Below are 23,288 nucleotides of genomic sequence, written 5' to 3' on the forward strand. Positions count from 1 at the left end.
CCTGAGGCTATTTGACAAGTTATGCACATCACATGAAAATCTATTGTGACATAAATGATAGAGACCCCCATATTTCTTCCACCATTAGATAACCAGGTAATGAGCCTCTCCCCATCAGCAGCATCATGTGAACTGTGCCCAACCAACACCGCTCTGTGACAATGGAACTGAAAATACCCGAGCTGCCCTTCTGACAGCAGGCGTTGGGCGTGTCCGTGCCGCCTGGAGCGCTTAATGGACGTTCGCCCTGACCAATCACTAAAGCGTTTCTTTCGTCCAATCGGCGCGGACTTTCCGAGGCTGCTGTGTGACAGGCCAGGAAGGGGGCGGGACTTCCGTTGTCAAGGCAAATGTCCGGAGCTGGCTGTGCGTGCGCTGGTTAGTGAGGAGGAGGAGAAGGTGGGGAGCCTGCTTCTTATCACACAGCCTGCTGGAAAGGTAATGGGGGGCTGCGGGACCGGGTTCTGGGGGGCGTCGGTGGTAGAGCCTGGTAACGGGGGGAGGATGATGAAGAGAGCAGCTGGACGGGAGGAGGGTGATAAACACTGAGCTGGGAGGTGATAGGACTGAGGACCAGACAGTGGAGGAGCAGCCGCTCTACATTGGGCATGTCATGGGTGCTAATCACCTGGCATGTCATTGGCAGCCATTGCTGTGTTCTCCCTAGAGATGTTAGAATTTTTCCTGTAAATGGTGTAACGTTGGCGTTCGTTGCACCATTATCACCAGTAATACGGCACGCGTCTTTTAAAAACCGCCACTATCCACCCCTCCCTCCATCTCGTCGCCAGATCTCCACTACACTGTAGCCATGTGCGACATCTGCGCTAAATGTCACTCGTTTGTCTCCACTGCGAAAAATCCCGATTCCAGTCCCAATCATTGTATCTGTATAAGCGGCTTTGCAGGTATATGCAGAACTACAAATCCCAGCATGCCCTGACTGCAGCGGTTGTAGTTTTGGAGAATTACGGGCTTGAGACCACTGACGGAACAAGCTGAAAATGGATCAGATCTGCAGCAGAAATTATTCTTGATTGAGCCAAGGGTTTGCTGCAAAATGTGCGACCTCCAGATTTTTTGGCAGCGGTTACACATTGGGTTACTAGTACCCTAGTACCGGGCTCCAGATGGCAACTAAGTGGTCGCCAGTGTGACCCAAAGTGTAATTTGGACCCTGAATTTTTAGACTTGGCAAAAGGCAACCTAGTGATTTATTTTTTCTTTCATTTTTTAGCCTAGAGCCCACTGAACAGCAAGGGGATGTTCGGGGCATAAATATCGATGACCTATGCTCAGGTTGCTGCTCTCATGGCTACATGTGTGGCCCTTGTCTCTGAATTCATGCAGGTTGGGGCAGGCAGTACAATTATGATGAGGAGAATAAGCAGGCAGCAGATAGGGACTTCTGATTTATGGCTGGGTTTATTCCAAGGAGGCTCAAACATGTGATGGGGACAAGGCTAGGGCAAGGATTTAAAGGCTAGAGACACTTCCGGGGGCAATTTTTTAAAATTATTGCATTATATTCATTTTGAGCTAAAAAATCTTCCTTTTCAATTAGTCTTTATTTAAAAAAAAAAAAAAAAATGTTGAGCGTCTTTCTCTGTACAGCCTTGAGATTCTCTAGTAGCAGGTTCTGTATTTTTACTATTGACCTGTCAGGCAGCTCAGCTGACGGCTCCTTATAAACACTCAATATAGCTCAATCCTTATCAAACTGATACAAATATGGCTTAAATGAGTTTTTATGAGCTGTCAGGATGTCAGACATAAGGGACGCACATAGAGACGTCAGAGCAGCAACCCAATGGGTTCAGTGTGAAACTTCAAGCGAGATACTCTGCAGATAGCTTTAACTTGCCAAAATGGCTACTGTAACATGACAAAATGAATGTACTAGAGACCTGAAAGCTATTTCGGGGTGCCCCACGTGGGTATACTTCTGTCATTGGGACTGACGCCGATGTTTGATGGCGATTTGCTGGACTATAGTTTCAGACATTTCTCGATATTGAGAGAACTTCTGAAACCAGAATATTATCAGGAATTATGAGGCGTCTTCTGCCACGTCCCATCCTGCCCTTCCTGAGATCTATCTGTCCTGGTGGAGGTCATGTGAAAACCATTTTTTCCCGTTAGGCTACTTTCACACTTGCGGCAGTGTGATCCGGCGGGCAGTTCCGTCGTCCGAACTGCCCGCCGGATCCGCCGATCTGCCGCTGACTGAAAGCTTTTGTGATACGGATCCGGGTGCGGATCCGTCTCACAAATGCATTGCAAGGACGGATCCGTCTCTCCGCTTGTCATGCGGACCGACGGATCCGTCTTGTACATTTTTTCACATTTTTACCGATATGCGCATGCCGGAGCGTTCAGGCAAGTCTTCAGTTTTTTTCGCCGGAGAGAAAACCGTAGCATGCTGCGGTTTTCTCTTTTGCCTGATCAGTCAAAACGACTGAACTGAAGACATCCTGATGCAAACTGAACGGATTGCTCTCCATTCAGAATGCATGGGGATGAAACTGATCAGTTCTTTTCCGGTATAGAGCCCCTGTGATGGAACTGTATGCCGGAAAAGAACAACGCAAGTGTGAAGTAGCTTTACCTGTGGTTTGCTGCAAAATGCAACAGAAAAAGCAATATGACTGCGACATGTGAATACACCCCAACACCCAAGCGTTGGCAGACTTCCTGATCTCTGAGAAACCGCGTCGGTTCATTTTACGTTGTTCTGATCCGTCAGAAGAACAGAAAATAAAAAGCAAAAATGAATCTTGTAAAAAACTGATTCTGTGCATTTCTGTCTGAAATCAGTTTTTTCTAGACAGAAGATCCTTTTTTTTTTTTTCTATTTTTCTGACGGATCAAAAGAACAGAAAATGAAATGGTGAAGTGAACCTAGCCTAAGGGATGCATGGCTGACTGAAATGTTTATTAATTTTTTTAGAAGAGCATAACTTTGATATTTTTTTGGTGGGGAATAATCCTTCACCTGCTCTGTCATCTTTTGGTTATGTCTGGACTGCTGTGCAGGTAGGGGTGTACGGCGGCGAGGCCCACTTGCCTCTTATTTGTAGTCATTAGTGAACGAGCAGATCATTTATTGTGGGTGCAGCTCCACGTGAGCGTCTCGTGATAACTGTGCTGTGATGAGTAGTGGTTAGGTCCTGTTCACACTAGAATTAAAATACCATAGCGCAGACTACTGCCTGACGTAGCGGTTTTTCTGGGGCTCTTCCTGCATAGTCATAGCAGTTGTGCTGCAGGTTTCAGATACATTGGTAAGATCCCCAGCACAACCGCTATTTCTTTCATCCCTTGCCCTTCTCCATCTGATGCTCTGTGATAAGCTACTTTCACATTAGCGTTTTCAATTCCGCTATTGAGTTCCGTCGTAGGATCTCAATCACGGAAGAAAACGCTTCAGTTTTGTCCCCATTCATTGTCAATGGGGACAAAACTGAACGAAACAGATTGCACCAAAATGCATTCCGCCATGTGGCGCGGAGCAAGACGAATCCGTCTCGACAAACAATGTAAGTCAATGGGGACGGATCCGTTTTCTCTGACACAATAGAAAACGGATCCTTCCCCCATTGACTTTCAATGGTGTTCAAGATGGATCCGTCATGGCTATAGAAGACATAATACAACCGGATCCGTTCATGACGGATGCATGTGGTTGTATTATTGGAACGGAAGCGTTTTTGCAGATCCATGACGGATCCGCAAAAAACGCTAATGTGAAAGTAGCCTTAACGCTGGGAGCATCAGGTAATGACTTACCTGGCCGGCGGTTGAATCCTGAGGAGGGTCCCCGGGTCTGTGCCCCTGTATTCACTGCCACCAGAGGTCGCAATAACGCCTGCACATAGACGCCTGTTCAGGCCATTTTACTCCTTGGACAAAGTCTAAGGCTGGATGACCGGCCGAACTGGATGGACAAATGTCTTTTTTTGGCCTTATGTACTGTTACTATGTTACTAAGGCGTACCAATCCAATATGCTGTGAACGATGCTGCCTGTGCCTGCAGTAACCAATAGCAAAGCTCCGGACAGCAAGGAGCTTTGCTTTTGGTTAGTTTGGGCGGGCCGGCTCCTGGGGAATGTTTGAATATGCAGTGCCGGGGGCGCTGCACAAGGACCCTGCTGGCGGTGGGGCTAAAGACTGGGCTCGGACATGAAGATGGCGCAGAACAAGGTGACAGCAGCGTGTAAGGTAACGAAGTGTACACACGTGTATACATCACACGCTGCACTACATGGACTTTATAATAGCTTGATGTTATTTGGACCAGTAATGGTCCCCTGCATAAATCCCCACCTCTTAGGCCCTGTTCACATCACCAGTATTTATTTCTGTTGTGCTCCTCATCTAATGGAGCAGAACAACGGAATTAGTGGAAGTGCTGGATCGGGCACGTAAGGCTGGGTTTTTGTCATACAAACAACATACACAACAGATGCCATACTGTGACATCCATGACCACAGTACTTTTTTTTGAGGACTCTGCAGGATGGGGAAGTGTAATGCACCATGATTTTCCATCCTGCAAAGTCCAGCAATAAAAACATGTAGGCGAACGTGTCTTTTTTTTTTTTTTTTTTTTTTTTTTTTTTCCCACAATGGAATTCCATGTTGACCGATGCCACAGTATGGCGTCTGTTAATGTATATACATTTTTTGTGTGTACAATTAATATATGGCAAAAATGTCACGTGAACCCAGCCTAACTGACTGGGAAGAAGCTGAACAGACCCCGCTTACTATGATGGAGTCCGTTCAGTTTCCGTTCACGAGCCTGTCTTTTTACCGGACACAAGTGCTGCATACAAGGCTTTTTTGTCTGGTCTTTAGACAGAATGTAACAGAGGCCCCAGACGCAGATGTGAGCGAGAGTAGGCACTAGGCAGATCTATTATGTATTTGAATTACTGCAAATTTCGTACTCCTCCTCAGGTAAAAATACTCCTAAAAAATGTAGGAGTATTTTAACTTTTCTGGAAAAAATGTAGTGCGACCTCTGACTTGCACTATATGTGGACTTGGAATGGGACTCTGGCATTTTTTTTTCTATTTTTGTACATTTGGGGAGCGTAATACTGCGGGCACTACAGAGGTCATTACTAGGGGCAGTCTGGGATGTAGAAGGTAGGGCTGGCTTCTTGTTGGGGCCCACATCTCGCCTCCTAATCCCCTGCTCCGTGTCTTAATTAAAGGAGGAGGAGGATAGGGTGGGGCAGGCCGCTAGAGGAGGGACGCTTCTGGAGTAGTCTGAGCTGCACTATGGTATGTGGTTCTGCTGGGGCGGTATTTTGTGCTGGTATTGCTGACCCGCCTACTTGTGTTACCCCGTCTTTTGTCAATTTGGATCTGCCTACAACATGGAGGCCACTTTTAGTGTATTTCCAGGACCACTTTAAATTCGCAGCCCTCCCCTGAATATACCCGCCGGCTACTTTCAGATGAGCGTATTGAGATCCGTCAGTATTCTGGCTAAGGATTCCTGATGATGTCCCATCAGGATTTCATCAGGATTTACATGCGTATTCCTTCCTTCATTATTTATGCAATGCACAGACTTTGGAAACAAATCCGCACAAAACTGCAGATTTCTAATCCTGACAGAAATTATACGCCCATGAGAATAGCCCTATTCATTAACATTAGCAGATTCCGGGTCATAAAATCCGGACCATATAGGGATTGCTAATAAGGCCCCATTCACATGAGCGATACGGAATGTGCCGGCGTGTGTTCCGGGATAAACCGGTGGTGGTTTTGTAGGCAGGTTTAATAAGTTTCCTCTGCGATTGCATTCAGTCTTCCGGTTTTTCCGCTAGGATTGCATCCGGTTTTGATAGCTGTTTTGAAAAGATGTGAAGAAAAACTCTAGCATGATGCTCAGGAACCATCAGTGAAAAACACAGTCCTTCGGTGTTCGTCAGTTTTTTTTCCACTGACGCTTTGGTTTGAATGGACCTTTCCTGCGTGAAAACAGGTGAAGATAGAACATACTGCAATTTTTCTTGAACGGACAGATGAAATCAATGCTCTTGTGCAGGCATGCTCAACCTGCGGCCCTCCAGCTGTTGTAAAACTACAACTCCCACAATGCCCTGCTGATAGCTGTAGGCTGTTCGGGCATGCTGGGAGTTGTAGTTTTGCGACAGCTGGAGGGCCGCAGGTTGAGCATGCCTGCTCTTGTGCATGTACCCCTCGAAATGAATGGGTCGGTTTCAGTCTGGATGCTATCTGTTGACTATAATGGGGGCGGAGCTCCGGCGCAGCACGGCAGTGCGCGGCGAAAGGCCGCCAGACTAAAACTACGACATGTCCGACTTTTTAGTCCGACGGCCTCTCACCGTGCACTGCCGTGCTGCGCCGGAGCCCTGCCCCGTCCCCATTATAGTCAATGGGGACGGAGCGGTGGTCTGGCGGCATGGCGAAATAGCGGCAGGACGGATCCGACAGGCTGGTGTGAAAGTAGCCTAAGCTGTGCCTAAAGCATCATGCACACAGTAGGGTCTGTATTTTGGTTTGCCAAAAATATAGCCACAAAATACAGATGCCTTCCATGTGCATTCTGTGTCTTCCTCACTCCCATCAATAGAAAGGGCTCTTCTACTCTGCAATGCTGACAAGGATGGGACCTACTCTATATAATTCGCAGAACAGTCACCTAGATCTGCACAAAATACGGATGTGTGCGTGGCCCCATAGAAAGGAATAGGTCCGTGTGCCATCCACCAAAAGTGCATATATAAAATGGAGATGAAATATACGGTTGTGTGCATGAGGCCTTACAGTCTACTTCTGTTATCAAAGAGGACTTGGTGCCAGGATATGCCATCATTTTATGACGGGTGCGGGTCTGACCTCTGGGACCTCCACCGATCCTCAGAATTAAGTGACGGCAGCTCTGATTCACTGTATTTTCCGGCACAATGACTCTTCCATTTCATATGATGTGTATTTAAAGGGTTATGAGAAGCTGAAACCATTGTCACCCATGCACTGCGTACTCTAGATAAGTGGGGGTTTTAACCCGTGAGACCTCCACGTTCTCCATATCGAGGGACCTTTGGTCTCCTTTTTGCCTGCACCGCAAGTCTGTGGCTTGAAGGAGTTTGAATGGATTAATGGGTTGAACGTTTGCTTGGTAGCAGGAGACACTTGGGTGGTGGAGGTGAAGATCTTCTGTCCAAAAAGAGTTCTCGGGCGTTCTAGCTTGACTTGAGACGTTTGCTTACTTCCAGCCGGACCTGACTGATGCCTGTGTAGGGTTGTGTGTGCAGTGTTTGCATGATGCTGTGTTTTGTGGCTACACGTCTCACTGGTATTCGAAGAATTTTTGGCGAATACTTTACTTTGTTCAGGATCCCCCTCTGTGAGGTGCATTTGCCCCAGTGTATGTAGGCATTTACAAAAACCCCCACATTTTTCTCACTGAAACAGGTTCTTGGGTGAAGCAGGTCACCTTGCTGATGCTGCTCTTCACAAGGAAAAAGCCTGGAGGAAAGACCAAGAGGAGACCAATGCAGACTACAAATCCAGCACTTGTTCAGCTTCCAAATAAAATCCACATTTTATTGGTGTGCGTTTTAAACAGGCCTAAACACCAGACCGATTGGCAAATGTTGCTTATGCATTTCCTATAGAAATGTCCTTAGTCATCGCTTTATTTTGCATCATCCGCATTGTGGCTTCTGTTCATAGCACAAGCAGAACTGCAGTGTAAAGCAAGAGGAAGAGTAGCTGCATAAAATGATATGTGAACTGGCCTACAGTCGTCCCATCATTTATTTGGTTCTGATTCTCCACTTGAAGGGGTTGTCGCCAAACATATTCTACAGTTTTCAAACAAGCACTTGGATCTGAATAATTTTGTAATTACATCTAATTAAAAATATAGTATAGCCACTGAGCTATTCAATAAAATGTTTCTGTATAGCGCCACCTGCTGTTTGTTCTTCTCACTGAGCTGGTCGAACGCGCTCAGTTTAACCCCTTAAGGACACAGCCTTTTTACACCTTAGGACCAGGCCATTTTTTGAAAATCTGACCAGAGTCCCTTTAAGTGCTGATAACTTTAAAACGCTTTGACTTATCCAGGCCGTTCTGAGATTGTTTTTTCGTCACATATTGTACTTCATGACACTGGTAAAATGAAGTCAAAAAAATTATTTTTTTTGCACCAAAAAATACCTAATTTAACAAAAAATTTGGAAAAATTTGCAAATTTCAAAGTTTCAGTTTCTCTACTTCTGTAATACATAGTAATACCCCCAAAAATTGTGATGACTTTACATTCCCCATATGTCTACTTCATGTTAGAATTGATTTGGGAATGATATTTTATTTTTTGGGGATGTTATAAGACTTAGAAGTTTAGAAGCAAATCTTGAAATTTTTCAGAAATTTACAAAAACTCAATTTTTAGCGACCAGTTCAGGTCTGAAGTCACTTTGCGAGGCTTACATTATAGAAACCACCCAAAAATGACCCCATCTAAGAAACTACACCCCTCAAGGTATTCAAAACTGATTTTGCATACGTTGTTAACCCTTTAGGTGTTGCACAAGAGTTATTGGCAAATGGGGAGGAAATTTGAGAATTTCATTTTTTTGTCTAATTTTTCATTTTAACCCATTTTTTCCACTAACAAATCAAGGGTTAACAGCCAAACAAGACTGTATCTTTATTGCCCTGACTCTGCCGTTTACAGAAACACCCAATATGTGGCCGTAAACTACTGTACGGGCACACAGCGGGGCGTAGAGTGAAAGGTGCGCCGTATGGTTTTTGGAGGGCTGATTTTTATGGACTGGTTTATTTACACCATGTCCCATTTGAAGCCCCCTGATGCACCCCTAGAAGAGAAACTCCCTAAAAGTGACCCCATCTAAGAAACTACACCCCTCAAGCTATTCAAAACTGATTTTACATACATCGTTAACCCTTTAGGTGTTGCACAGGAGTTATTGGCAAATGGCGATGAAATTTGAGAATTTCATTTTTTTGCCTAATTTTCCATTTTAACCCATTTTTTCCACTAACAAAGCAAGGGTTAACAGCCAAACAAGACTGTATCTTTATTGCCCTGACTCTGCTGTTTACAGAAACACCCCATATGTGGCCGTAAACTACTGTACGGGCACACAGCGGGGCGTAGAGTGAAAGGTGCGCCGTTTGGTTTTTGGAGGGCTGATTTTGCTGGACTGTTTTTTTGGCACCATGTCCCATTTGAAGCCCCCCTGATGCACCCCTGGAGTAGAAACTCCATAAAAGTGACCCCATCTAAGAAACTACACCCCTCAAGGTATTCAAAACTGATTTTACAAACTTTGTTAACCCTTTAGGTGTTGCACAAGATTTAATGGAAAATAGAGATACAATTTCAAAATTTCACTTTTTTGGCAGATTTTCCATTTTAATATTTTTTTTCCAGTTACAAAGCAAGGGTTAACAGCCAAACAAAACTCATTATTTATGGCCCTGATTCTGTAGTTTACAGAAACACCCCATATGTGGTCGTAAACTGCTGTACGGGCACACGGCAGGGCGCAGAAGGAAAGGAACGCCATACGGTTTTTGGAAGGCAGATTTTGCTGGACAGTTTTTTTTTACACCATGTCCCATTTGAAGCCCCCCTGATGCACCCCTAGAGTAGAAACTCCAAAAAAGTGACCCCATTTTAGAAACTACGGGATAGGGTGGCAGTTTTGTTGGTACTAGTTTAGGGTACATATGATTTTTGGTTGCTCTATATTACACTTTTTGTGCGGCAAGGTAACAAGAAATAGATTTTTTGGCACGTTTTTATTTTTTGTTATTGACAACATTCATCTGACAGGTTAGATCATGTGGTAATTTTATAGAGCAGGTTGTCACGGACGTGGCGATACCTAATATGTATACTATTTTTTTTATTTATGTAAGTTTTACACAATGATTTCATTTTTAAAACAAAAAAAATGTTTTAGTGTCTCCATAGTCTAAGAGCCATAGTTTTTTCAGTTTTTGGGCGATTATCTTAAGTAGGGTCTCATTTTTTGCGGGATGAAATGACGGTTTGATTGGCATCTATTTTGGGGTGCATATGACTTTTTGATTGCTTGCTATTACACTTTTTGTGACGTAAGATGACAAAAAATGGCTTTTTTTACACCGTTTTTATTTTAATTTTTTTACGGTGGTCATCTGAGGGGTTAGATCATGTGATATTTTTATAGAGCCGGTCGATACGGACGCGGCGATACCTAATATGTATACTTTTTTTTTTATTTATGTAAGTTTTACACAATGATTTCATTTTTGAAACAAAAAAAAATCATGTTTTAGTGTTTCCATAGTCTAAGAGCCATAGTTTTTTCAGTTTTTGGGCGATTATCTTGGGTAGGGTATGATTTTTGCGGGATGAGATGACGGTTTGATTGGTACTATTTTGGCGTACATGCGACTTTTTTGATCACTTTTATTACCTTTTTTGGGAAGTAAGGTGGGCAAAATTTCAATTTCATCATAGTTTTTTATTTTTTATTTTTATGGCGTTCACCGTTCGGGTAAAGTAACATAACCGTTTTATAGATCAGGTCGTTACGGACGCGGCGATACCAAACATGTGTAGGGAATTTTATTTTTTTCATTTTTAATCAGTGATAAATGTGTTTTTTGAATTTTACTTTTTTTTCACTTTTTTTAACTTTTTTTTTGACCCAGACCCACTTGGTTCTTGAAGATCCAGTGGGTCTGATGTCTGTATAATACAGTACAGTACAATATATATTGTTCTGTACTGTATTTTACTTACACTGAACAGATCTATGCTTTCAGCACAGATCTGTTCAGCACCATGGACAGCAGGACGCCTGAGAGGCGTCCTGTTGCCATGGGAACCTTCCCCGTCTGCTCAGAACTGCACAGACGGGGAAGGGTAAGCACAGGGCTGAGGGGGGCTCTCTGGGGGCTCTCTCCCTCTCCCATCGGGGGGCTGCAAAGGCACAGCAGCCCCCCGATGGGAGAGGGAGGGAGCTCCCTGCGCTGTTAACCTTTTCCATACAGCGGTCCGTACGGACCGCTGTATGGAAAGGGTTAACGGCTGACATCGCATCGCAGATGTCAGCCGTTTATACCAGGGTGCCAGCAATGTGCTGGCACCCTGGTATCCCCACTAGAAACCAACGATTATACAAGGGGAGGCGGGCGGGGGATCGCGATCCCGCCTGCCGCACCGCCCGCCTCCCGCACCGCCCGCACTGCCCGCAACCCTCCCCCTGCACCTCCCACCGGGCTAAAATCACTCGGGGGGTGCAGGGGGAGGGATACAGATCTATTTTAGGAATACTAAAGTTTCTGATCCCCGCGGTCAGGGACCGCAGGGATCAGAAACTGCAGAAATCGCAGCAAACCGCAGGTCTGAATTGACCTGCGGTTTGCCGCGATCGCCGACATGGGGGGGTCACGGGACCCCCCCGCGCATTTAGCCTAGGTGCCTGCTCGATGATTTGAGCAGGCACCCGGTTCCGATCACTGCCGGCCGGGCGGCAGTGATCGGAACAACACATGACGTACCGGTACGTCATGTGTCCTTAAGTACCAGGACATCATGACGTACCGGTACGTCATGTGTCCTTAAGAGGTTAAAGGGGTTTTCCGAGATTTTGATACTGATAGGTCCCCAGTATCTGATCGGTGGGGGGCCGATACCTGGGACCCCCGCAGATCAGCTGTTTGAGAAGACACCTGCACTCTTGTGAGTGCCGCAGCCTTCTTTGTGCTTACCAATTACAGTGCCGTACTTTGTATAGTGGCTGTGCTTGGTATCTCGCTCAGCCCCATTGAAGTGAATAGGACTGAGCTGCGCATAGGCCATGTGGCCGATGAACATAATGTCACTGGCCAAGGGAGAGGCAGCAGATCACCTTCAATCAGCTGATTTAAGGGGTGTCAGGAGCCAGAACCCTGCTGATCATATATCAGTGACGTATCCTGAGGTGAAAGAGGTGTTTCCATCTTAGACATTGTCTGACAGGTGCGGGTCCCAGAAGTAAACGCAGCCGGCAAATTAAGGAGGGCCCACCTCGCATGCGCGACTACTCTACATTCCTTTTTTATGGGGCCGACGAAAATAGAGCTCGGCTATTTCCTTCGGCCCCATAGAAATGAATGGGAGCGGTGGCCGCACAAGCGCGGTACGCTCCCATTCACTTCTATGGGCAGAGCGCTTGGTGGTGGTCGGACCCGGGAAAACCCAGGGTCTGTCTGCAACCACCTTCCGTACTCCGGTCTCTATATCTATCTATCTATCTATATATAGGTGCAGATCCCTGTGTGTATGTGTATATAATAAAACACAGATAATGCAGCAGCACAGTCAGATGTGATGTACCGGGTGCAAAGTCCCCACAGAGGTCGGCTCTTCCTCCACGATATATATCAAACGAATGATGAGGCAGCACTTCCAGTATGTGGTGAACGGGTGTGGACCCCAAACTTTATTCAAGCGACGTTTCGGCCTGCTCAATGAGGCCTTTCTCAAGCTAAATAACTGTGCATATGACAGGGTATATATACCCAACAATCAATACAAATCAATTACAATCAGTGATTGGGCGTGACTCAAGTCACGTGACCATTAACCATATGAATACATAACATAGGTGTATAATAAACATTCTCATGTTGCAGACGTACAAACATTTCATAAGTGTTCATAATAGTATCAAAACAGAAAAATAGAGGTAGATCTCTGTGCTTCAATTATAAACTAGAAATTGTATCCCTCTCTATTCAATACATTATTACCCATAGTGGACACTGTGCAGAAAGTGTTAGGTGCATATGGAGTTAAAAACATCAATAGTTGGTACAGCTGTACCTAATCATAAGTTAAAAGCAAAGGACAGAGCTCACCACACTATGACACTTGGTATCCGCCGGCATTGGCGTCCCCCCGCCGACGATGCGCATGCGCCGAGCCAGACATCACTGGCCACGCCCCCCGACACAGCGGCGCCCACACGTGACCGCTCCATCGACCGCAGCGTCATCCCCTGGAGCGCACCGTAAGACACGCAGCCGTGAAGGGGAGGGAGGCCAAGACATGTGACTCAGCGTCAGACGCACAGCGCACGGGGGCGTGTTTCAGTGACCATGGTGATGTAAACAATCGGGAGACCTGCGGGCATATGCACTGTCGCCGGGACATATGTCGATGCACGCAATCTGGATAGCAATGCACATGCAGGAGCATATAGCTAGCCTATAGGATAGGCGATCTGACTCTGCAAACTCACACAGAGTGACTGCCCACTCAACAATGGTCATCACTATTGCACCCCATTAATGTGTGGTTGCAATGGGACACACTTCCCATCTGTCCACATCTATAGCACCGATATGTGTATATCACCACCAGCTCACAAGTGTGAGGCAAGTCATTCGTTTTATATATATATATATATATATATATATATATATATATATCACACACACACACTGGGATCTGCACCTATCAGACACTGGGGACATATCCTAGCAATATGCCTCCATTGTCTCAGATGGAAATACCCCTTTAAGTCATCAATGTTGTACCTGTAGTGTCCATGAACAGGGGTACTGTGAAGTCTGGACATTTGTGGACATTTGCCCCTGTTTCCCCTATGCAAAGTTAATACTTCTTACTTTATTTCTCTTGAAAGGGTTAACTTATCCTGCTTATTACTGTGTTTATATGTATGTGATATATATCTTGTTCAATTGTGAAGCTCTGTGGAAAGGGTTAATGAATACTGAGAGACTTTTGGGACTTTGAATGAGAAGCTGGTAATTTTTAACAGCTACCATAGGGTTTAAAGAAGATCATGTTTTGGAGGGAAAAAAGTGAGACTTGTTTACCACCAAAACCAGACAGACTGACCTTTTGAATGTCTGGCTTTAAGCTCTGTTATGTCTGGAAACTTTGTCTAGAAAAAACTGTTGTCATTACCATTGAGTTTCACTGAAGCTCTAATGTAAGTCTATGCCAGATGAGAATGTTAAAGGGATTCTGTCATGAGATTTTACCCCTATAACCTAAACATATGCTCATGTCCGGAGTAATAAGAATAATCCTAAGCTGGCCTTATTAAACTTCACTGTGGCGCTATTTGCCCAAAAAACTGGTTTTTATAACCTGTCAATCACTCACTTAAGTTGCCCAAGGGGAAGACCGTTAATACAGGGTGCCTGGCCGCACCCTTCGCCGTCCGGTGCCCAGCGCCGCCTTCGCTGTCTTCTGCGCCGCCTTCTACAGCTCAGCGCCGCCTCCGCAATCCTACCCGTCCCTCTGCCAGATCCCGCGCCTGCGCACTAGGCTCAGCCAGATGCGCCGCGGACTCCTGTCAGCGGCTTCGTTGAGCGAAGTGCGCATGCGCCGGCTTGATGCGCACTTCGCTCAACCCTGATATGACCTGCAGATTGGCTGAGCCTAGTGCGCGGGATCTGGCAGAGGGACGGGTAGGATTGCGGAGGCGGCGCTGAGCTGTAGAAGGCGGCGCAGAAGACAGCAAAGGCGGCGCTGGGCATCGGACGGTGAGGGGTGCGGCCGGGCACCCTATATTAATGGACTTCCTCTTGGGCACCTTAGGTGAGTGATTGACAGGTTATAAAAAACAGTTTTTTGGGCAAATAGAGCCACAGTGAAGTTTAGTAAGGCCAGTTTAGGATTATTCTTATTACTCCGGACATGAGCATATGTTTAGGTTATAGGGGTAAAATCTCATGACAGAATCCCTTTAACTTTGTAATTGTTTGTGTTGAGTTTCAACACTCCACCCCTCCCACAAGAAGGTTCTAGTCTAGCTAAAGCTGTATATAAGGAGAGCAGTCCGAGCCCCTAGTGTTCTGCAGTTAGGGACCAGTGCTTGGAGGGGAAGACTCTGCCAGCCTGCATGAGTGACCAAAAGAAGACTCTGAGATGGGGACGCTGAGCCCCAGACCATGGGTCACTAGCCCTGTGACCACCCCGACTACTGAACTATGGACCGTGGGCCTTTCAACAGGTTACCTGCTTTCTGAGAGAGAGGGGGACAGCTAGCTCAGGCCTTTCCTCAGCACCAAACCTATTTTCTGCCAGGGAGGAGACTGGAGAAGCTAGCCCTATGGCTCGCGTGTATTGTTGTGCACCTGAATTCCTCCAGTAAAGAAGCACACTGGTTTATTGCAGACCCTGACTGTCTGGATTCATTTCCCATTGCGGTGCACCACAGCTTACATCCCTTCCGGAGAGTAGCAACACATGGTGACACCTCGACGTTGTCTGGGGGACCCAGCATAGTGTTCGGGCTACCCCAAACCCGGCCACTGCATACGCTCCAGATAACATCTTTTAAAATGTTCTTCTGCCGTTTATTCACTGGCAACACAAAAGAGAGAACGCACCAAAAAAAAGCCAATGGCGAAAATCTACTGATGTGTTTGTGCATTGACCTTGTAAAAGGCAGCAAAGTTTGACATTTTTATTTAACCTTTTATGTTGCATCAAGGTTTAGACCTTTTTATGAACCAAATGCACCGAAACCTACAGAGAGCACGTCGCTCCGGGTGTTGCCTGCTCTTACTTTGGGTACGTGAGTGCTAGTTGTGACAAATGGTGGAGTCTCCTGTAGTACGAGCGGATGATGACTATACCTGGGAGAGGTGAGATGAATGTCATGACGTTGTTTCAGGTTGAGTAACAGGGAGCAGTTTGGGAACAACGGTGAGGGAGTTGTATGACTTGAAATGAGAGTTTTGGCTGGAAATGCGGTAACTTTACTATAGTGCGGCTTTCTATTCAGCTGTAATAAATCCTCCTCCTTTGAATCCTCTTCTGTTCTTTATCTTCTATATCTTGTATATCTTCTTCTTCTTTTCTTTACGTCCCTGGAGATCAGCCATGTCCCCTTTCTCTTTCTGTACTGTCTGGCTGTAAGACAACTGACTGGAGCAGTAGCCCCTCTCTCCTTTACCTTGGCTGTAGCAGATCAAAAAGATTGACTGAGGAGTGGGGATTAACAATCACCAGCAAGCGATTAACTGTTCTCTGCAGGATTTCTACAAGACTGTTTGTGACTGACCGGTGCAACAGTTGTATTGGGCCTCTTTCACACGAGCGTGACGGATTAGGTCCGGATGCGTTCAGGGTGCGTTCAGTGAAACTCGCACCATTTTGCAAGCAAGTTCAGTCAGTTTTGTCTGCGATTGTGTTCAGTTTTTTACGCGCGGGTGCAATGCGTTTTGATGCGTTTTTCACGCGTGTGATACAAAACTGAAGGTTTACAAACAACATCTCCTAGAAACTATCAGTGAAAAACGCATCGCATCCGCATTTGCTTCCGGATACAATGCGTTGTTCACTGAAGCCCCATTCACTTCTATGGGCCCAGGGCTGCGTGAAAAACGCAGAATATAGAACATGCTGCGTTTTTCACACAACGCCGAACTGATGCATGAAAAAACGCTCATGTACACAGACACATTGAAATGAATGGGTCAGGATTCAGTGCGGGTGCTATGCATTCACGTCATGTGAAAGAGGTCTTGCCTGTTCATTTTTACCAGTTATTTCTAGATTTGGTTTCCACTTTATAGGGACTCTGTTGCCAGATATTAATAGATAGCCTCGGCTCAGTGACTTGTAGGGCTAGCTCAGGCTATGTTCTCTGATAGCTAATGCAGTAGTCTGTCCCAGCAGAGACATCTGACAGCTTTACGGCATCGGGCTGCAGTCACACGTCGGTGGAACACGGTCCGTGTGATACCGGCCTGGATTTCTTCAGAGTGCAGGAGCGCGCAGCGTCATTGGTTGCTATGACGCTGTGCGCTTCCTGCTGCCGCCGCAGTACAGTAATGCACTGGTATAGATCATACCAGTGTATTCCTGTACTGCGGCAGCAGGAAGCGCACGGCGTCATAGCAACAAATGACGCAGTGCGCTCCTGCACTCTGAAGAAATCCAGGCCGGTATCACACGGACCGTGTTCCACCGACATGTGACTGCAGCCTTTAGGCTTCATTCACACGTCCGCAAATGGGTCCGCATCCGTTCCGTAATATCGGGAACGGGTGCGGCCCCATTCATTTTCAATGAGGCAGAACAGGAGTGCCGCCCTGAACTTCTGGTCTTCGGCCCCGAACTTCCGGGACGCGGCTCCGCAAAAAAATAGAACATGTCCTATTCTTGTCCGCAATTGCAGAAACGAATAGGCAGCTCTATGGGGAGTGCCGGCCGGGTGTATTGCGGATCTGCAGTACACCACGGACGTGTGAATGGACCCTTAATGATGGCTGGACAAACAGGCATCTGTACTGCCGAAAGCCGGTATTTATGCTGGAAAGCTGTTGGATCTCTTATAGTCAGCGGGGATTCGGTAGTGCCTGGCACTGTCCAGCTATGCTGGATACGGTAACTCCGGTAGTCTGTACCGGATTACCCTTAGTGGAGACGTGAACCTGCCCTTTCTCACTCTGAAGATAAAGTACTTTTCTCGCCCAGTTTCCTTGGGGGACACAGAAGACCTTGGGTATAGCTCATCTCCATAGGAGGCGTGACACTAAGTGAAAGCTGTTAAGCCCCTCCTCCACAGCTATACCCTCAGCCTGGAGAGAAAGGCAGCCAGTTTTTTGCTTAGTGTCCAAGGAGGCAAGACACTCCCTGCTCTGCAGGGCTGGTTTCTCCTTGTTTAAATTTTAGATTTTTACTTTTTTCTTTTTCTTTTTGTTCCAGATCATCAGGGATAACAGAGACGCACTAGACCTCTCTGTTCTCCCGGTGTTGAGCTGCGCCAGTGCCGGTCACCCGCACTGCTGCCTCCCCCACAGAAGACAAGGTGGATCAGGGCAGCCCAGCTCCCCTACATCCCGCCAGCGCAAGGGTCGCCCGCACGCCAAGTCCCTCTTCCAGCGTCCTGCCACTACGGTGCCAGTAGCTGAAGGGGCGACCCTGCTGGAATGGACCGAGGGTGAAGACGGCTGTGGTAAGAGAGAGGCTTCTCCAGCCCTACGTCCCCCCACCCCCCCACCCTGGTCTCCTGCGTGCCTGACCCCCATACTGGGCCTCTAGTCCCCTGCTGGATCTATGCAGTCTCCTTCTGCCCCCCATCCCCCCTGTCTGGCTCCCATAGATATGCAGCCAGTGGCTGTCTCCACAGCCAGCTACAGAAGCGGCAACATAGTTTATTTCTCTATCAGCACAGGCACCCGGTCTCTGGGTCCCCCCCTACATCTCCTACCGGAGTGTTGCTCCAGGCCTGAGGCTCCTGACGGCTGTGGAGTAAGGCCTCGCCTCCGGCCGACATTGGTATTCCGGTGCGGCCGGGCGCCGCAAAAATCTTAGCCCAGGCTCCGCGGCCTGCTAGGCCACCATTCCGAGCCCCTGACTCTTCCGGCCGGCGGGGTGGGCTCCCGCGGCCGGCAAGCCGCCATTCCGAGCCCCTGACTCTTCCGGCCGGCGGGGTGGGCTCCCGCGGCCGGCAAGCCGCCATTCTGGGCCCCTGACTCTTCCGGCCGGCGGGGTGGGCTCCCGCGGCCGGCAAGCCGCCATTCTGGGCCCCTGACTCTTCCGGCCGGCGGGGTGGGCTCCCGCGGCCGGCTTTGGGCTTGACTTCTAGGCCCAGCAGGCCCCGGCCGACCGTCGGTGCCGGTCGGTGGGGCTCCGCAAATTTTGGCCCAGGCTTCGCGGCCTGCTGGGCCGCAATTCCGACCGGCCCGTGGGGTGGGCACCTGCGGCCGGTTTGATGCGCCGCTCCGCCTCAGGTCCCGGCGGTATATACCGGGCGCCGCAAAATTTAGACCCCGGCTTCACGGCCTACTAGGCCGCAAAATTCCGGCCTCTGGTGGAGGGGGCGGGAACTTCTCCAGGCGCGAATTCTTCCCGCCGGGAGGTTCCTCCGCCCCCAGGGGATCACAGCGCCGCCCTCCAGGCCGGATCCATGTTAACCCTTTGGGTACAGGCCGGATCCCAATGGGCCTGTATGGCTGGCCCCCCTTTTTCCTGACTACTGTGCCCCTATATGGTGGCCCCCTATATGGTGGCTGTGTTTTTTAAAAAAAAATAAAAAAAAAATAATAATAAATATATATATATATATATATATATATATATATATATATATATATATATATAATAGATTTCTTTTGGACTGCGCAGGACGCTGCAGCCTCATCAGTAGTGCTGCATGTCTGCATGCCCTCTTTCCACAGGCGGCATAGTGTTGCGCTCCCAACCTGCGTCGCTGCTAGGGCATTTCCCCTTTTAGGCGGTTTTCCTGCCCTCTTCCAGGATACGGCGCTGGCCAAGTGCATGCGGCCCTTCCGTAGGCAGCATTCATCATCTCTCCAGTTATGGTGCCTGCCATGTGCATCCCCCCCTCCTAGGCGGGATACTGCACTCTCCCTGGCTGCCGGCTGGCCATGTGCATGACCCCCTTTTAGGCGGAATACTGCACCTTCACCGGATACGGTGCTGGCCATGTGCACGACCCCCTTCCATAGGCGGAATGCTGCACTCTCTATGGATTTGCTGCCGGTCATGTGCACGACCCCCTTCTCTAGGCGGAACGCTGCACTCTCACTGGATTCACTGCCGGCCATGTGCGTGACCCCCTTCCATGGGCGGAACGCAGCGCTCTCACTGGATTAGTTGCCGATCATGTGCATGACCCCCCTTTTTAGGCGGAATACTGCACTCTCACCGGATACGGTACTGGCTATGTGCACGACCCCCTTCCATAGGCGGAACGCTGCACTCTCTCTGATGGGCTATGATGTACTTATGTACTATGTTACTATGCTGCACTCTCACTGGTTTCTCTGCCGGCCATAGGCATGACTCAGGCAGCATACATACATCCCTCTGTCTGTGGTTGTTTTCTCGCAGGTACGTTACTGGCCATGTGCATGTACCCCATACATGGCGGGGTGCTTGCACTCTCGCTGGATCCGCTGTCGGCCATATGCATGACCCCTCTTCCGTGGGCGGTGTACGCACTCTCGCTGGATTCGCTGCCTGCCATGGGCATGCCTTCCTTCCTCAGGTGACATACATACATTCTCACTGACTGTGTTTGTCTCTCACCAGTACGTTGCTGGCCATGTGTATGACTCCCATACATGGCGGGTGCACGCACTCTCCCTGGATGAGATGCTGGCCATGTGCATTACCCCTCCTTTTTTTCTGGGCGGCATGCTACACTCTCACCGGATACCTTGCTGGCCATGAGCATGGCCCTCTAACATGGGTGGAACGCTTGCACTCCCATTAGATACGGTGCTGGCCTTGTGCGTGACCACCCCACATTCCATGGGCAGAATTTGGCACGCTCATGAGATTCACGGCTGTCCTTGTATGGCTGTGCTGGACTTGTACATGTCCCCCTTCATTGGCAGAGTAGTTGCACTCTCGCTAAGTCAGTTTAGGGTGTATTATTGCACACTCACTTAATGCTAGGATAACCCTGTGCATGTTCCCCTTTCACTAGGTGGACCTCCTGCGTTCCTGCTGGATTATATGGTATGTCCTGCTTCTCTGAAGTAGGTACGGCCTTAGGCATCACTCCCTTTTGGGACCGGCCTTTGCACTCTTGCAGACTGCAGTTTGCCAGATACAATTTCCCCCCTTTCGGGGCGGACTGCTTGCGTTCCATCGCATGCTATACTAGGCTTGTGCATAACTCCCTTGCAGGTTGCACTTTGCAATTACGTACATGCTGTGGCACTCTGTGGCGAGCCCCCTTTTTCGCTGAATTAACCTTTTTGCAGTGAGCGGACGTTCTTGTGCGTTGTTTGGGCCGTGTATGCCTTCTCACTGCTTACGGGCTGCTCGTACGTATGCCTCATCTGCTTCCTGCGGCATACTTTTGTTTTCTTGGGATACGATGCTTGCCGCAAGCCTTGCACTCGTCTCTAAGGAGTTCATTCTGTCCACCTGACCCGGACGGGCTCTACTTGCTCTCTGCTGCACGGAGCTGGGTGGTACTCATTCATTTAGTTGGCCCTTCATCCCAGGGAGTGTTCGTGGTTCCTAGATGCGTGCCCATTCGTCCTTCCGCGGTATTGCTTCCCTGCGCTAGTGGTCACATGGTCGAGAGTGCTGTTGTCTGGAGCGCCCCTCGAATTCTTCGTTGGCTCTGGCAGGACTGCGGTTCCCTTGCCTGCTGCAATTTCCTCCTCTTCGGATGTAGTGTGGTATGAGTCCTTCCTCTTGGCGCCTCTACGCTTCAGTCTGATCTGCTACCAGGTGCGGGCCGCTTTTCTCGGGAAGGTCACCCAAATTCGCTTGGGTGCTCGATTACCCAGGTCGGAGGACCTCCACCTTGGGTTCTTCAGGGTATTTGCCTTCTGCGAGGCGGTGAACTGGGCATCTCACAGTGTAGCAGGGTTCTGCTTTTGAGCTGTCCTATGGCTTCCCTGTTGCCCACTCCTCCGTTTGGTTGGAGGGGGTTATGCCGGCCTCTGTCTCGACTACCTTATCTCGCCGGCTCTGTTTGGCTTCCGCTCGGTACAGATCACTCCGATGTGGCTTCTGTCCCACCAGACTTCAGAGGCTGTTCCTTCACTGTCCTCCCCTCTGGGGAGAGCATGGTTGTTCATGTGGATGGTTCCGGTGTTCCTTTTGGCCTCGTACTGTCTCCCTTGTTCACACTGGCTGTATTAGCTGTGCCTATTTACCGAGTCTACCGCGTTCTGTCCTCCCGCTGAGTGCAGATTGCGTGGTCCATTCTAAGACAATGGTCCTGCTGTAGACTTACCTTCTCGGTAACTTGGGGGGACTACCTTTCGGTCCAGATTGTCCTTTGATCTCCCACACCGGGACTGTAGAACATGGCTACATCAGCATGGACTTTAGCCTGTCTTGTCCTGGCATCTGGCGGATACTGGGCGGACCCTTTGGTTCCGTTCCGTCTGTCCTTCTGCTCCCCCACTCGGGTGGATACGGGACAACGTTGCTCGGGGGCCGACGGGACCAGTTTTGTCGACTTCTGCCCGTGTTACTGGTCTGCGCCTGATCACATTGGGTTTTCGCCCGCTTGCCAGGCGACTCCAGCGGGTTCGCTACTGTCCGCTCCTGGCTGTATTTCGTCCAGGATCTGTCGTAAGACTTATGTTTTTTTTTGTCTGGGGTTCTGTGGGAAGCTGTGCATTCCCCACTCTGACTTTTTCTCTCCCCATGGTTCTGTCTTTTTTCCAGTCCGGCCTGGACCTGGGACTGGGATTCCTTTACTTGAGGTGTCAAGTGTCAGCGCTGTTCTTCCTCTTCCAGCGTTCCCCGGCCCTCTGGGCCTGTCAAGACCTTCTTACTCGAAATGGCTCTTTGGTTCCTCTGTACTGTCCTTCGGTACCGCCCTGGGAACTACATACTGAGCTCTCGGCGCTCCAATCTTTTCCTTGGAGCCGTTACAGAAGTTCTCTCTACCCCGCCTGTCCTGTACGGTTGTGTTTCCGTATCAGTCGTGTCTCTGACGGGTGCCTGAATGGCCCCTTTTTGTTCTGAGCCTTCTGTCTTTTCCCAGGACAGGGCTGTTTCTACATCCCGTTCCTTCCTTCTGAAGGTGGTGTTGCCTTTCGCTTCAACACTTCACCGATTTGGGCCTTGCCGGTTTTACTTGGAGATCTCCGACTCTTGTCGACGTTCGGTCTCTTGGGTTTCCTGGAGGTCCGCGCTTAGAGTTGACGGACTCCAGGGTGGTTTTCCTCCGCTTTATCAGATTGGCTATTACTGAGGTTACCGCACCGAGGGCAGGATTCTGCCTTTGCTGTCACCGTTCATTTCACCAGAGCGGTCGGTGCCTCCTGGGCCGGAGGCATTGGGCTTCGGCCATGCATTTGAGCAAGGCGGCCACAGGTCTTCCTTGCACGCTTTACAGAGTTCTACAGGGTGCATACTCTGGCTTCGGCGTATGCTGCCTTGGTCCGCCTGGGTCTGCAGGCGGTGGTTCCTTGATGCCTTCGGGTGCTTTGCCTTGGAGCTGTGGTCCCTCCCCTTTTGGACTGCTTTTGAACGTCCCAAGGTCTTCTGTGTCCCCCAAGGAAACTGGGCGAGAAAACGAGATTTTTGTATAACTTACCAGTAAAATCTCTTTCTCGCTCTTTCCTTGGGGGACACAGCACCCACCCATTCATTGTTTTTCTCTACACGGTTTCCGAGTTTGTGTTACCCGTTGGGTAGTTGGCTTGTTGGTTCCTTGTTGGACTTTGCCTTTTCTCACTGCTTGGACACGCAACTGGCAGTCTCTCTCTCCAGGCTGAGGGTATAGCTGTGGAG

At 48.7% G+C, this 23,288-nt stretch overlaps 1 protein-coding gene across 1 annotated transcript in view; it reads left to right on the forward strand.

Moving 5' to 3' along the window:
* The first annotated feature begins 335 nt into the window (after positions 1-335).
* The window catches only part of WDR37 (WD repeat domain 37), a 198,847-nt gene continuing 175,894 nt past the window's right edge, over positions 336-23,288 (forward strand). The window contains exon 1 of the mRNA XM_040434222.1: positions 336-438. The gene's annotated coding sequence lies outside the window, so the exon portion shown is untranslated. The remainder of the gene's footprint in view (positions 439-23,288) is intronic.

This window comes from Bufo bufo, chromosome 5, assembly GCF_905171765.1.
Source record: "Bufo bufo chromosome 5, aBufBuf1.1, whole genome shotgun sequence".
NCBI classification, from domain to species: domain Eukaryota; kingdom Metazoa; phylum Chordata; class Amphibia; order Anura; family Bufonidae; genus Bufo; species Bufo bufo.